Source organism: Stigmatopora argus, chromosome 7 (genome assembly GCF_051989625.1).
Source record: "Stigmatopora argus isolate UIUO_Sarg chromosome 7, RoL_Sarg_1.0, whole genome shotgun sequence".
In the NCBI taxonomy this organism is placed as follows: domain Eukaryota; kingdom Metazoa; phylum Chordata; class Actinopteri; order Syngnathiformes; family Syngnathidae; genus Stigmatopora; species Stigmatopora argus.
Genome location: NC_135393.1, coordinates 2,565,928 through 2,579,987, shown reverse-complemented (window position 1 = coordinate 2,579,987; position 14,060 = coordinate 2,565,928). Strand labels below are relative to the sequence as shown.

At 43.1% G+C, this 14,060-nt stretch overlaps 1 protein-coding gene across 1 annotated transcript in view; it reads right to left on the bottom strand.

The window, feature by feature from the left end:
- Window positions 1-12,154, bottom strand: part of xpnpep1 (X-prolyl aminopeptidase (aminopeptidase P) 1, soluble) — a 70,034-nt gene extending 57,880 nt beyond the window's left edge. The window contains exon 1 of the mRNA XM_077606168.1: window positions 11,972-12,154. The gene's annotated coding sequence lies outside the window, so the exon portion shown is untranslated. The remainder of the gene's footprint in view (window positions 1-11,971) is intronic.
- Window positions 12,155-14,060: the final 1,906 nt, after the last annotated feature.

The following is a 14,060-nucleotide window of genomic DNA, read 5'->3' as shown; positions in this document are numbered from 1 at the left end:
TCACACGGATCGCATATGTGGGGATGCTGCTGGTTGGCTTCATGGAAAGGCCAGCCTTAATCAACCAGTCCGACATTCTTCATGCTTGAAAATAACAAGAACAAAGCCTATGTTTCGAAAGATTTGCTTATAACAGACAATGGTGTTTTTTAAGTCGTTTTGTTACCTGACATGTTTAGTCAGGCGAGTACAGTAATCCCTCGAATATCCCGGACAATGGACCCATGGCCACAAGAAGACAATGGACTTGGACTAAAAGTACAGTCATACCTAAACTTACAAATGCCTCCAGGTATGAAATTTTCAGGTTACAAAAGCTTTTTATATTCAAATGAGTGCTACGAGATATGAAAACGATCCAAGTTATGAAATCCCCAAAAAGTAAATGTATTTCCTTATCCGTTATTTTATTTTGAAAATATTGTTGCGGATGCATTGATTCTCACTTTAGAACTTATGCAACATTCTGTTGTCTCACAACAACCACTATCCATGCTTCAAGATTCTCTCTTATGTACTTTTAACCGCCATTTGTCATCAAGGAGTTATGACGGTGTTTTTTTGTTGAGTTTTTGGATTAGATTGGTTTGGATAACTTTATTCATCCCGTATTCGGGAAATTTCATTGTCACAGTAGCAAGAGGGTGAGATGCAGATATAGGAAAGGCATTTTAGACATAAATAGATAGGTAATAAGTAAGTTACCGTAATTACTCGAATATAACACGCAGATTTTTGCTATGTAATTAATTCCAATAGTTGGGGGTGCGTGTTATAATCAAAAACTTTTTTTTTTTTTATTTTATTTTTTTTTATTATTTTTTTTTTTGTGTCTTGTTACATGGCCCTTAGCCTGGTGCTTTTTCTTGCCAAATAAATTGAATTGAAATTGAATTGAATAAAATAAATTACAAATTTTCGATCGAAAAAAGCATTGTCAAACTCACTTTGACGCACGGATTTTACGTCATCTCGTAGAGCCGACGCACGGATTTTACGTCATCTCGTGAAGCCGACGCACGGATTTTACGTCATCTCGTAAAGCCGAGACCACCACTGCCCCCCTCTAGCCTCGTACCCGTCTCAGTTCACCCTCTCTCAGTTCAGTGTTATAATCAATAACTAAAATAAATTACAAATTTTCGATCGAAAAAAGCATTGTCAAACTCACTTTGACGCACGGATTTTACGTCATCTCGTAAAGCCAATCGGATGAAGTGTTGTGGGAGGAAGAGGAAGTGGATGAAGGAAGCGTGGACGTTGATAGGATTCTCAACGAAGAGATGTATGAGAGGACAGACAAAGAGAGAGAGGAACTCTTCATTTGAAGGATTCTAATGAATAAATTTGTTTGAACAAAACAATCGTGAAACGAAGAAAAAAAGGTAAGATTTCTGATTTTCGTCAGCGGGAAATTTTAGGTGCGCACTATATTCGAGTACTGCGTTTTTCCAGATTTTTTTGGCCCAAAATTACCTGCGTGTTATTTTCGAGTGCGCGTTATATTCGAGTAATTACGGTAATAAATAAAATAAATACATACATATACATACACACATATGTATACATATATATATATATATATATATATATATATATATATATATATATATATATATATCAATAAGTGGCGGGCGGTGCATTTTCTGGTAGCGCCTTCACCGTTATCAATCCAACCCTCAAAAACTATTTTATGGCTATAAAACCTCTACTGCAGCTACAGCTGCAACACATAAAAAATAATCAATAAATTAATGCACAAAAATGGGGTAAAATCCACTTCCTGGCAGCATTTCATGATTAAATACAAATACTGGAGCTTTTTAGACATCAGAACTGGGCCCGGAGTATCATTTCCCCGGTAAAAAGACAGCGATGAACATCGATACGTCCATACGTGAAATGACAAAAAATGCACTAAAATACTAAAATTTGGTAAAATCCACTTCCTAGCATCATTTATTGATTGAATACAAATACTGGAGCTTTTGAGACATTACAACCAGGCCAGGGTGGTGATTTTTCCCGGGAAAAGACAGCGATGGACGTCAATGGTGAAACGCCAAAAATTAAACTGGGGTAAAATCCACTTCCTAGCAGCATTTTGTGATTAAATACAAACACTGGAGCTTAAATACAAACACTGGAGCTTTTCAGATATCAGAACTTGGCCCACAATTGAAATATTATTTAGGAATATGGCCATATTTTACTCAACAAAAATCCTTTTTACACAATATCCATCCTCCTTTCTTTCTGGGCAGCGCGATGAAAGATCGCGAGTTGGCCATTTTTTGTATCAAGTCGGTCCTGGAGACACTGGCACCCGGGGCATCTCTCTCACTCGGAAGATCGGTGAGGCTTGGACGCGAGCCACCATCCTCTGCTGACGCGCGCCCCCGTCCATTAAAGATGACTCTTGGCACTCCATCTGAAGTCGAGACCTTCTTAACAAGCGCCAAGAAAATCCAATGGCCTGATCTCGAACTGGATTTTCGGAAGGAGTACTCTTTGAGGGAGAGGATTCGTTGGCGCAACCTTGTAGCAGAGCTGGCAGCGAGGCGGCAGAAGGGCGAAAGAGGTCTGTGCATCCGCAACGGCCAACTAGCCCTGACAAGCTACATCCACCCGCCACTGAAGGTGACCACAGAGACTCAAAACAACTGGGTGACGGTGAGGGAACAAGGGATGGCGGTGGTCCACCCCTAGTCATCATCTACATTCTACACCAACGCGTGCAGTTTGATCGCCAAGTTCAGTGACCTCTTCAGTATTGTATCAGGACTCAAGCCTGATATGATCGTCATTACTGAAACTTGGCTAAGCTCTGAAGTGCACGACGCTGAGATAAACCTGGTGGGCTACATCCCCTTCCGGTGCGACAGGCGAGACAGACGTGGTGGTGGAGTTATCATCTATGCTAAGGGCGAGCTAAAGCCCTCCCTTTGTCCTCTCCCTCCCGCTGCTCAACAGACCGACTTCTTTGAGGTTGTGCGATGCAATATAACTGTGGGCGGAGTCTGTCTGCCTATCTTGGGAGTCTACCAATCTCCACAAGCTACCGCCGAAGACGACAACCACGTAATCAGTGCAATTCGCTCGGTCTCATCACACCAGGACTGCCTTATTGTTGGCGACTTCAACGCACCATCAATAGACTGGAGCGATGTCGTCTGCTCATCAGCCGACCGGTTCGACCAGGGACTCCTCGACACAGTTGATAACTGCTTTTTAACACAGCATGTTGCAGCTCCGACGCGCTTCCGCAGTAACCAACGCCCGTCTCTTCTGGACCTGGTACTCACGTGCTACCCGTCGTCGGTATCGTCTCTCATCATCCTCCCGCCGCTCTCCATGTCTGAACATGTGGTGCTCAAGTTCAACTGGCACGCAACAATTCCGGCCTTACAGAGCGAGATGCTTCCGAAGAGAAGGTTTGCTACCCTGAATCATCACGCACTGGAGGAGGCTTCCGAGGCTGTTGACTGGGCTTCCTTCATGGAGATCACTTCAGTCGGCGAGCTGTGGGCATTGTTGAAACAATCCATACTCCGGGTGACTGAGCGCTCAGTACCATTGTCGATGCCACGGCACCAGAAGCACAAACCCTGGGTGACGCAAAAGGTGAAGCGGGAACGGACTCTCAGAGATGTTGCTTGGCGCGAATTCCAGGAACGAGGCACGGCAGCTGCATATGAGGTCTATAAGCAGCAACGAAATAGGGCAGTGTTCACTGAAATGCAAGAGCGGAGCAAGTATGAGCTGAGGTTGGCGCAGTCATCTCGTGCAAACCCCAAGCGCTTCTTCGCCCATGTTCAAGCCAACAAACGTCTGCACAATCAAGTGGTTAAACTCAGGGATGCTGATGGAGTCGGTGTCACGGATGCAGAGGGGCAAAGCTCTCTTTTTGCTAGGGTGTTCGCAGGCATTTACAAAGCCGATGATGGGCGACCAACACCCCCATTTGCTCGGGATGTTCCCCCAATGCCTGCAGTTGCCATTACACCTCCTGAAGTCTACCGAGCCTTGATGTGTCTGGACGCCACTAAAAGCCATGGTCCGGATGGTATTCACCCGAGGGTCCTCCAGGCACTCGCTCCGACCATAGCACTTCCCCTCGCATATCTCTTCACACTGTCCTTGCAATCAGGTGAAGTCCCCGAAGACTGGAGACGGGCCGTCATCTGCCCTATCTACAAGAAAGGAGACCGAGAGGACCCGTTGAATTACCGACCGGTCTCTCTCACTTCAGTAATCTGCAAAATGTTAGAATCAATTATCAAAACGTCCATGATGGCCCATCTCCAGAACACAGCGGCGATCTCCGATAGTCAGCATGGATTCGTGTCAAAGAGATCCTGCCTCACCAACTTGCTGATGATGGAGGAATGGGTCACTCAATTAATGGACGATCGACAAATTGCCGACCTGGTCTTCCTGGACTTCGCCAAGGCGTTTGACTCGGTCAACCATCGCTTGCTACTCCGCAAGTTGGAAGCGTATGCGATTCACCCAGCGGTCGTGAGGTGGATTGATGCGTTTTTGGCTGGCCGCACCTTTCAAGTACAAGTCAACGGCATACTTTCAGAGACTCACAACGCCCCCAGCGGTGTCCCCCAAGGCTCCGTTCTTGGACCACTGCTGTTCGTGGTGTTTGTAAACGACCTGCCAGAGCACATCTCCCAGCGGGTTCTCCTCTTCGCCGATGATGTGAAGCTCGTTGCTCCCCGGAGCGACTACGAGGACCTGCGTAGGTGCCTTCATCATGTGTGGAGTTGGTCGAACCTGTGGGACCTGCGTCTCAATATCACGAAATGCAGTCATCTGGCTATTGGGGCTCCTCCTGATTCACCTCTTGACTTTGAACCGGGACGCCTGGAACTGGAGCGAACTCAACGGTGCAAAGATCTGGGCATCATTGTCGACGACACGTTCAAACCAACGGCCCAATGCATCCAAGCAGCCAACAAAGCTCGCGGAGTACTGTTCCTAATGTTCCGGTCCTTTGCCGTCATCACAGCAGACATCTTCCTTCCGTTGTATGTTTCCCTGGTGAGGCCCATTCTCGAGTATGGGATCCAAGCCGCATCACCGTACCTCGCCAAGGACATCCAGCATCTGGAGCGGGTCCAGAGGCTTGCAACGAGGATGGTCCGCGGCCTCAGCTTAATGTCTTACGAGGAAAGATGCCAGCGACTCAACCTGCCGACCCTTGAGGCTAGGCGTCTGCGAGGGGACCTGATACTGGCCTACAACATCCTCCACGGTATCTACAGCATGCCCCGCGACCTCTTCTTCACGCCCGCACCTGATCGTGGTCTGAGGGGTCATCCGTGGAAGCTGTACCCTCGCGGGTTCCGGTTGAATCGGCGGAAGGCTGCTTTTTCAGTGCGCATCGCCGGTCCTTGGAACCGGCTTCCGCAGGGTTTGGTCGAGAAGCCGACGGTCGCCCAGTTCAAGCGGGCTCTGGATGACTTTTTGGCCGTGAACCAGTGACTACACCGCGTTTTGTGCACATTTCTTGTATCTTGTTACATGGCCCTTAGCCTGGTGCTTTTTCTTGCCAAATAAATTGAATTGAATTGAATTGAATTTCTTCCTTCTTTCCTATCGCCATCGAAGCTAATGATGAAAGTCAAGCCTGTCCTGTCATATTTCTGGCATAGTCCGTTTTGAAAATGGCTTTAAATCAAAACAACAATATACTATTTGCTTGTGGAGCTAAGTTAGCACACTGAAAGTGCCGCACACACCATATTCCCGGCTGTAACAGGCTTGCTAGCTTCGGAGTTGACCGCCCTTTCTTAATGATGTCCATTTTTTCCTGAAAAAGTCCGTCTGAAAAATAGCTTTGTGAGCAAACAGAATCTATCTGTTTTTGCTTCTGTCGGCCATAGTGGGTGGAGTTTGCGATCTGCCTCGGTACTGCTTTGGCCCGCCTACTAGAGGGAGGGAGGGAGGGAGGGAGGGAGGGCGGCCATAGCACTTTCATTCATTTTAATATTACTAATTTTGTTGCACATTCATTCATTTTTAACATTGCTTATCCATGTCAGGGTGCTGGTGCGTACCCCATCTGGCTTTGGGCAAAAGGTGGGCTACACCCTAAACTGGTCGCCAGTTAGTCTTGTTACTATCAAGCCAAGCATTATTTTGGCATACTAATATAGACTAGACAGTTGAATTGTCGACTCGACTTCCCTGAGTCACAATCCGTAGTCCTTTTCTTTGTAAAATAATACAAAGGCACCACAAGCGAATTGAATCCCACTTCAAATCTCCCACTGTTGGCCAGTTATTAACCAGACATGACGGATGAGAAGGGAGTCTTTTAGACTCAGTGCACTCATCCGTGTAGTTTCATTATGGTGGGTACAGGATTTAAGTAATTTTCCAAGCTATTTAATAGTTTTTATCGGAACAACAGTTAATGCATGTTGTGTAGGAAATTGCTCCAATGCAAACATTGCGGATATAAGCCGACCGTATTTATTCGCATATGAGTCGCCCATGCCTATAAGCCGCACCCTTAAAATTGCCTTCAAATTGTTGAATTTTACAATGTCTCACATTAAAGCCGCCCCCAATTCCCAATTTTCACCTCCATGTTCATGGTTTTAATAGGGAGTACAAATGTGTTACTTTGAAGGGAAAATCTTATAAAATCATCACATGTGGTATTTCTGAGATATTGTATGAATCAAAAGCACATTATTAGGGTCTGTAGCATATCTTGAGGAGAACCAGATGCTTTCTAATTACAGAAATTACAATTTTCTTACCAGAAGTTTAAGATGTTGTGGCAGCAATATTGCTTTTAATGTCAAAATATCTCAATTTATTTTGATGTTTCATATTACTCCAATAGTTGTTCACTTTCGAACAAGAAATAAAATGAAAAAGTGGAATTTTGTTTTATTTCAAAATCAAGGCTACTTGCGTCTGGCCAGTCAGAGCATGTTTAACTAGGTTTAGACGGCAGCGCCCTGACCTAGGTAAGATGGCCGTGCCCCGACCGAGCAGTGACGGGAATGTGAGTTTTTTTTTCACGTTTTATGCATGACACGTATGTTATATTCTTGAGTTTCATTCATTGACGTCAAAATGTTTTTGGGTGTGTTTTATCTGTTTATCTTTTCTCTATTTTTGAAATAAATGACTGTATCGGCCGCAGTCTTGCGTCATGATGTCACAGCGCCATTGCGTCATAACGTCATCATGTCATGGTGTCGTTAACTTGCAGTTTTGTGCGTGTCTAGTTTTTATGCGCTTGTAAGCCGTACCCTCGATTCAGTCATCATTTTTTTGTCCAAAACCTCTCCACAACCTCAGTCTCACACTCCAAACTCCACTATGGCCAAGACCAAAGAGAGCTGTCGAAGGACACCAGAGACAAAATTGTAGACCTGCACCAGGCTGGGAAGACTTAATCTGCAATAGTTAAAACGCTTGGTATAAAGAAATCAACTGTGGGAGCAATTATTAGAATATGGAAGACATACAAGACCACTGATAATCTCCCTTGATCTGGGGCTCACGCCGTGGCGTCAAAATGATGACAAGAACGGTGAGCAAAAATCCCAGAACCACACGGGGGGACCTAGTGAATGACCTACAGAGAGCTGGGACCACAGTAACAAAGGCTACTATCAGTAAAACAATGCACCGATTTTGAGTGAAAATCTCATTCCATCAGCAAGGACATTGAAGATGAGACGTGGCTGTGTCTTTCAGCATGAAAATGATCCCAAACACACAGCCAGGGCAACAAAGGAGTGGCTTCGTAAGAAGCATTTCAAGGTCCTGGAGTGGCCTAGCCAGTCTCCAGATATCAACCCCATAGAAAATCTGTGGAGGGAGTTGAAAGTCTGTTACCCAACGACAGCCCCAAAACATCACTGCTCTAGAGAAGATCTGCATGGAGGAAGGGGCTAAAATACCAGCAACAGTATGTGAAAAGCTTGTGAAGAGTTACAGAAAATACTTGGCCTCCGTTATTGCCAACAAAGGGTACATAACAAAGTATTGAGATGAACTTTTGGTATTGACCAAATACTTATTTTCCACGATGATTTGCAAATAAATTCTTTAAAAATCAAACAATGTGATTTTCTCTTTTTTTCCCACATTCTGTCTCTCATGGTTGAGGTTACCCATGTTGAGAATTACAGGCCTCTCTAATCTTTTCAAGTAGTATAACTTGCACAATTGGTGGTTGACTAAATACTTATTTGCCCCACTGTACAGACGCTCCCCTACTTACGAACATTCAACTTACGAACAACGGTACATACGAACATGTCTGCAAATTGCGTTTAAGTCCAAAAATGTTCGCAAGTCCAATTTTGTATTTCGCCTTTTTCAGAGTAGTACTTCTTTCCGCCGCTAATACCAACGCCTGGCGCTGTGAGAGCTCAGCTCACCCAGCATCTACCTTCTTCTTCGTTGCAATGCGGAAGTGCGTGAATGTATCTCCAGTGTGCAAAGAACCTTTTTCATTTGTATCATTAAATATCTCATGCATCCAATATTGAATATGGTTGGTAAAAAGCTAAAGGCTTCTATTGAGGGAGTTGCAAGGAAGAGGCAAGCCATTTCATTTGAAACGAGTGGCAATAATAACGAAGCTTGATGCGCGTGAGAGTGGTGAGCGTTGCACATCGTTCGACCGTCAGTACCATTTATAAACAGAAAGATCGAGCAGCAGGACCCAAATATTGAACGTTGCACAAAGTTTGCAAATCAATTGAATGATGCCATATAGTGTTACCGCATCATTTATGATGAAAAAAAGAAGAAAACTGTGCAATTGTCATTAGGTCGCTTCTTTTGGCCAGTTTCTAATACATAAATCTCTCTCTCTCTCTCTCTACAGTACTGTACATATTCTCTCCATTTTATTAATTTTTTTTTCAGTACAAACCAATGCGTGTTACTTATACAAGCCTTAAACATACAAATGCACTTATATAAACCTTCAATATACTTATATTGGCCTTAAACATAAATTATAATACAAAATATAGCACTGAATCAACTTACAAACAAATTCAACTTATGAACAATCGCTCGGAACCAATTGCATTCGTAAGTAGGGGAGCGTCTGTATATGCGAGTAAATACGGTACTTTGAAGGGAGAATCTTAAGAAAAATCATCGCACATGGTATTTCTGAGATACTGTTTGAATCAAAAGTACATTATTAGGGTCAATATCACAAGGGAGTTAATATGCCTGTCTTTGTAAATGCAAAATATCAAATTGTTTAATTTGAAAAAATAAATGTCTATCTTGATGAGACCCTGATGCTTTTAACGACAGATATTAAAAAAGAAATCACCAGAAGTTAATGATTTTGTGGCAGCCATATTGCTTCTAATGTCAAAATATCTCAATTCTTTCAATGGTTCATATTTCTGCAATAGTTGTCACTTTCGACCAAAAAATAAAACAAAACAAAGTGTATTTTTCCCCCAAAATCAAGGCTACTCGCGTCTGGCCAGTCAGAGCACGTTTAACTAGGTAAGACGGTGGTGCCCTAGGTAAGATGTGGGCACCCCTAGGTAAGAAGGTGACGCCCCTGGGCGAGCCGTAACAGGCACCAGCTAGTGAGTTTTTTTCACGTTTCATGCAAGATGTTTTTTTCTTCTTGAATTTCATTTATAGACGCCTACATAAAACATTTGTTTAGCATTTTATCCGTTCATCTTCTCTCTATTTTGAAATAAATGACCGTATTGGCTGCATTGTCTTGCGTCATGGCGCCATGGCGTTGTGGTGTTATGGTGTTTCGTCTTTGTCACCTTGCAGTTTCGTGCATGTTGTCCTTTTATGCGCATATAAGCCGTACCCTCCATTCAGTCATTTTTTTTTGTCCGAAAAATGCGGCTTATACGTGAGTAAATATGGGATATAAAAAATGTAGAGAGAGGACCAGGGGGAGTACTGTGATCTTTCACCTCTTTGCGACATCAACAATCACGGCTTTAGTACTACATTCCGCATTTTTATATTTAATATAAAAAAGTTATTAAAATGTCAAAATCAATGCTGAAACTCTCAAGTGGAAGACAGGAGATGAAAAACGGCAGCGAAAAAGGCGGTAGTCAGGACAGTGCTTCTCTGGCGCTGAATTGGGTGGCACTCAGCGCAGGAGAAGTGACATTTCATCTTAGAAGAATGACGTGCCGATAAAACAAACAGCCGAGGACGTTGTGCCTTTTCTTACATTACATTACAAACATTTCACATCGTGCAGAGAAAGACGATGTTGAGCCTCTTCCAGCATTATATGGGTGTTGAATTGGCATTGAAAATGCCTCTTAAACGTCATCTAATGCATCAAGAAGGTAGAAGCGAACATTCGGTAGCCACGAGGAATAAAATCATCGTTAAGATGGAGAATGCCCTATCGGGAGATGATTCCTCTGGATACCAACATGATTAGAACCAAAGGCAAAACCTTTTACGATAGCTTATCTCTTGACGAAGACAATGAAGATGAACCTCAGCCTCGTTCTAGTGCCGCAAGTGAGCCTCTTCGGAAGATCGGGAGGCAGCAAAACGGTACGTAGAGGAAGAGTTCTCTCACATAATTCAAGAGAATGGTTGGTTATCTTTCGGAGCAAATTTTTAACATGGATGAGACTGGCGTTTTTTGGAAGAGGATGTCTTCATGAACATTATTATTCAAATATTAACTGAACGTGAGGATCATCATGTGTGGGAATGCTTTGTGGTCAAGCCTGCCTTAATCTACAAGTTTGCCGTAATCCTACTTCAAAAAAGAACAAAGCCTTGCTGCCTGTCTACTGGATGATCAAGCGGAAAGCCTGGATCAAGAAAGCCTTCACAAATGACTGATTCTTAACCTGTTTCATCATAAACGCAAAGCTCTACCTCGCTGAAAAGGTCTGGATTGTGCAGGACTTGGAATAAAACTCCCTTTAATGTTGTTTTGGATTCATATCAACCAGAGTAACTATTTTATTTAAAGTATTTACATATATATATATATATATATATATTGTATTTAGATATTAATACACTAGTAATTTCATATACTATAAATGTAGTAGTTGATAATTACACTTCGTGATAGGTGTGCTTGTGTACTTGTTTTTTGTATAGGCGAGAAAACATGTGTGGTAGTAATAATACCCGTGATCCTACTTCACGGTTTTTCGATTATCGCGGCCATGTCTGGTCTACGTTATCCGCGATATTTGAGGGATTATCGTATTTTGTTGTTTAGTCTTTCTTTTTTTTACTGAAGACTGCTTTGACCAGGTGGTCCGATGAGTGAGTGGTTAGTTTGAGGGTTCCAGTTACTGGGTCCGGACCTTCCTGTGTGGAGTTTGCATGTTCTCCCCGGGTTTGCATGGGTTTTCTATGGGTACCCCAGTTTCTTCCCAAAATAATAAAAGCGAAAAAGAAGCATCAAGTCTCCCAGTCACCTTGTAGGATTTTAATTTTTTTAATCGATGAGCATTACCATTTAGCTGCACACACTACATGAAATTACTGTTTACAATTTGGCTTCTCACGGATAACACGTATCTATTGCTATATTTCAGTCGTGTATATTCTTGTGAGGCGCTACACATACACATACTTTAAACTTCCGGAAAATAGAACATTACCGGTGCTTGGGAGAGTTTGTTTTAAGACCGAGAATACAACAAACGACAACAACAAACAGTTCAGTTGAATGTGGCCGCCGTTGTGGTTGGTACATAGACGTCATTTGGATGTTTCAAACAAAAGTAAGGCGGGTCCATAGTACGCCATCGGCATTAAAGACAATTAGTACAGTGTTCAAGTAACAGACGTGGGACAATCAAGTATGTTGTTCATTTGAGATATCAGACCGTATCAGCGATGTGGACTTTCTTTTCCAATAATTCAAAGTCCAGCCCCAAGTTACGGTCGGATATCTCTACGCAGAGTAGGTAAGATAATGAATACACACCTGTGTACTTTGCCTTGTAAGTGTGACTGTTGCGTTTTATGGGAGGAAAAAAATGTCAACAACAGGTTTGTTTCACTAACAGGGGGCATCCATTTCTCAAGTGACGCAATTGATCATGTGACTGCAGTTTCTTCCACTAGCCGTGGAGGGATGCAGCCTCTCCTCGGTTTAGGTTTCCTCCTCAGAACGAATTTATTCTGGATACAAATAGTCCACATACACGTGGACAAAATTGTTGCTACCCTACACTTATTGAAATAAAAAGCAACAGAAATAACTTTTTATGGACATCAAGAATAATCAAGAAAGGTAGATATTAAACGTTGCATATGTAAATACTCCCCCATTTTCCATTCCATTTTCTGAACCGCTTTATCCTCACTAGGGTCGCGGGGGTGCTGGAGCCTATCCCAGCTGACTTCGGGCCAGAGGCGGGGGACACACTGAATCGGTGGCGGGCTGATCGAAGGGCACGATGAGACAGACAACCATTCACACTCATACCTACGGGCAATTGAGTGTGTCCAATCAGCCTACCATGTTTTTTGGAATGTGGGAGGAAACCAGAGTACCCAGAGAAAATGCATGCAGGCCTGGGGAGAACATACAAACTCCACATAGGCTGACAGACCTGGATTCGAACCCAGGACCCCAGAGCTGTGAGCCCGACATGTTAACCACTCAAGCCGCTTTTTTATATTAAGTATAAAATAAAAGATGTTCATAAAAATGTCCAAATTCACGCTATAACTCACAAGTGGAAGACGGGATAAAGAATGGAAGTCAGTGCTCTGCTTCTTCTCCGGCGCTGAATTGGGTGGCACTCAGTGCTGAAGAAGCCATATTTCACCGCAGAAGGATGACGTGCCGAATAATATAAAAGGCAGAGAATTGGATAACTTTATTCATCCAGTATTTGGGAAATTTCATTGTGACAGTAGCAAGGGGGTGAGAATGCAGATACAGGAAAGGCACAAGTTAGACAGTACAGTCACAAAGGCAGCAGAAGGACGAGGACGAAATCTTGCCTTCTCCTGTTTTGTTGCGAGTGAATTCCCCCATCGCGTACATCACCTGTGGAGAGCCTATTCCAGCTTTGTTTGGATTTTGACTCGCCGGTGAAAATGCCCCCTAGGCGTCTTAAGGCATCTAAAGCACCCAATGAGCCCAAGAAAAAAAACGAGACATTGTGACAGTCACCGAAAAAGTGACGTTGCAACATATGCTTAGGGCATGGCATGCCGTTGTGGCATAAATGTATCTACCGTGTAATATACCAAGAATGAAGTGAACATACGGAATACAGCAACAATATCCTTTTCCAAAGACAGAAAGCAAGTGGTAACCATTAGCGGAAAAATGAACCAGCATTATGAGGGATTTATGCTGTAGATCGAGTCGTGAAGCTGGCATGATGAGATGACGTCAATACAATGCTCGCTCCGCAACTGATGAGGACCTCGACAACATCATCCCATCAGGGAGTGAGGAAGGAGAGGCAGCGGACAATGATTAGAATGAGGATGAAGAATGTGGTCTCTAAAATGTGCAGATCTTCAAAATGGCACGCAGTTTGCAAAACTGGTTCAGGAGATTGATGACAACATGGTCAGAGCCATTGAATTTGGCAATTGTCTTGACAGTGTCATGTCATGTCACAACAGCATATTTGTACAAGAAAAGAAATGGCGTTCACCAAGTGACTTGTGCGCCAAAAACCTCTCGCAGAAAGAAGCTCCTCCTGTCGCCCCATGAAGATTCCATCGATGATCCATCCAATTTCTCTCGAGTCTGGCGAAGAGGACTTGGACTAAAGCTCCCAATAACTTGTTTTTTATTCTTATTATTTAAATCAAATGAAGAGGAACTATTTTCACTGAGTACCATACTTAAAGTATTTACATTTTTAATTTATAGATTATATTTAGATATTAAAACATTAGTCTTGGGTATAACTAATACTTAAAAAATAGACTTCTTGACAATTGTACTTGTGCATTTTTGTATTGGCGCAAAAACATATAGTAGTATGGTACAGTCATACCTTGAGATACGAGCTGAATGCGTTCCGGGACTAAGCTCCTATGTC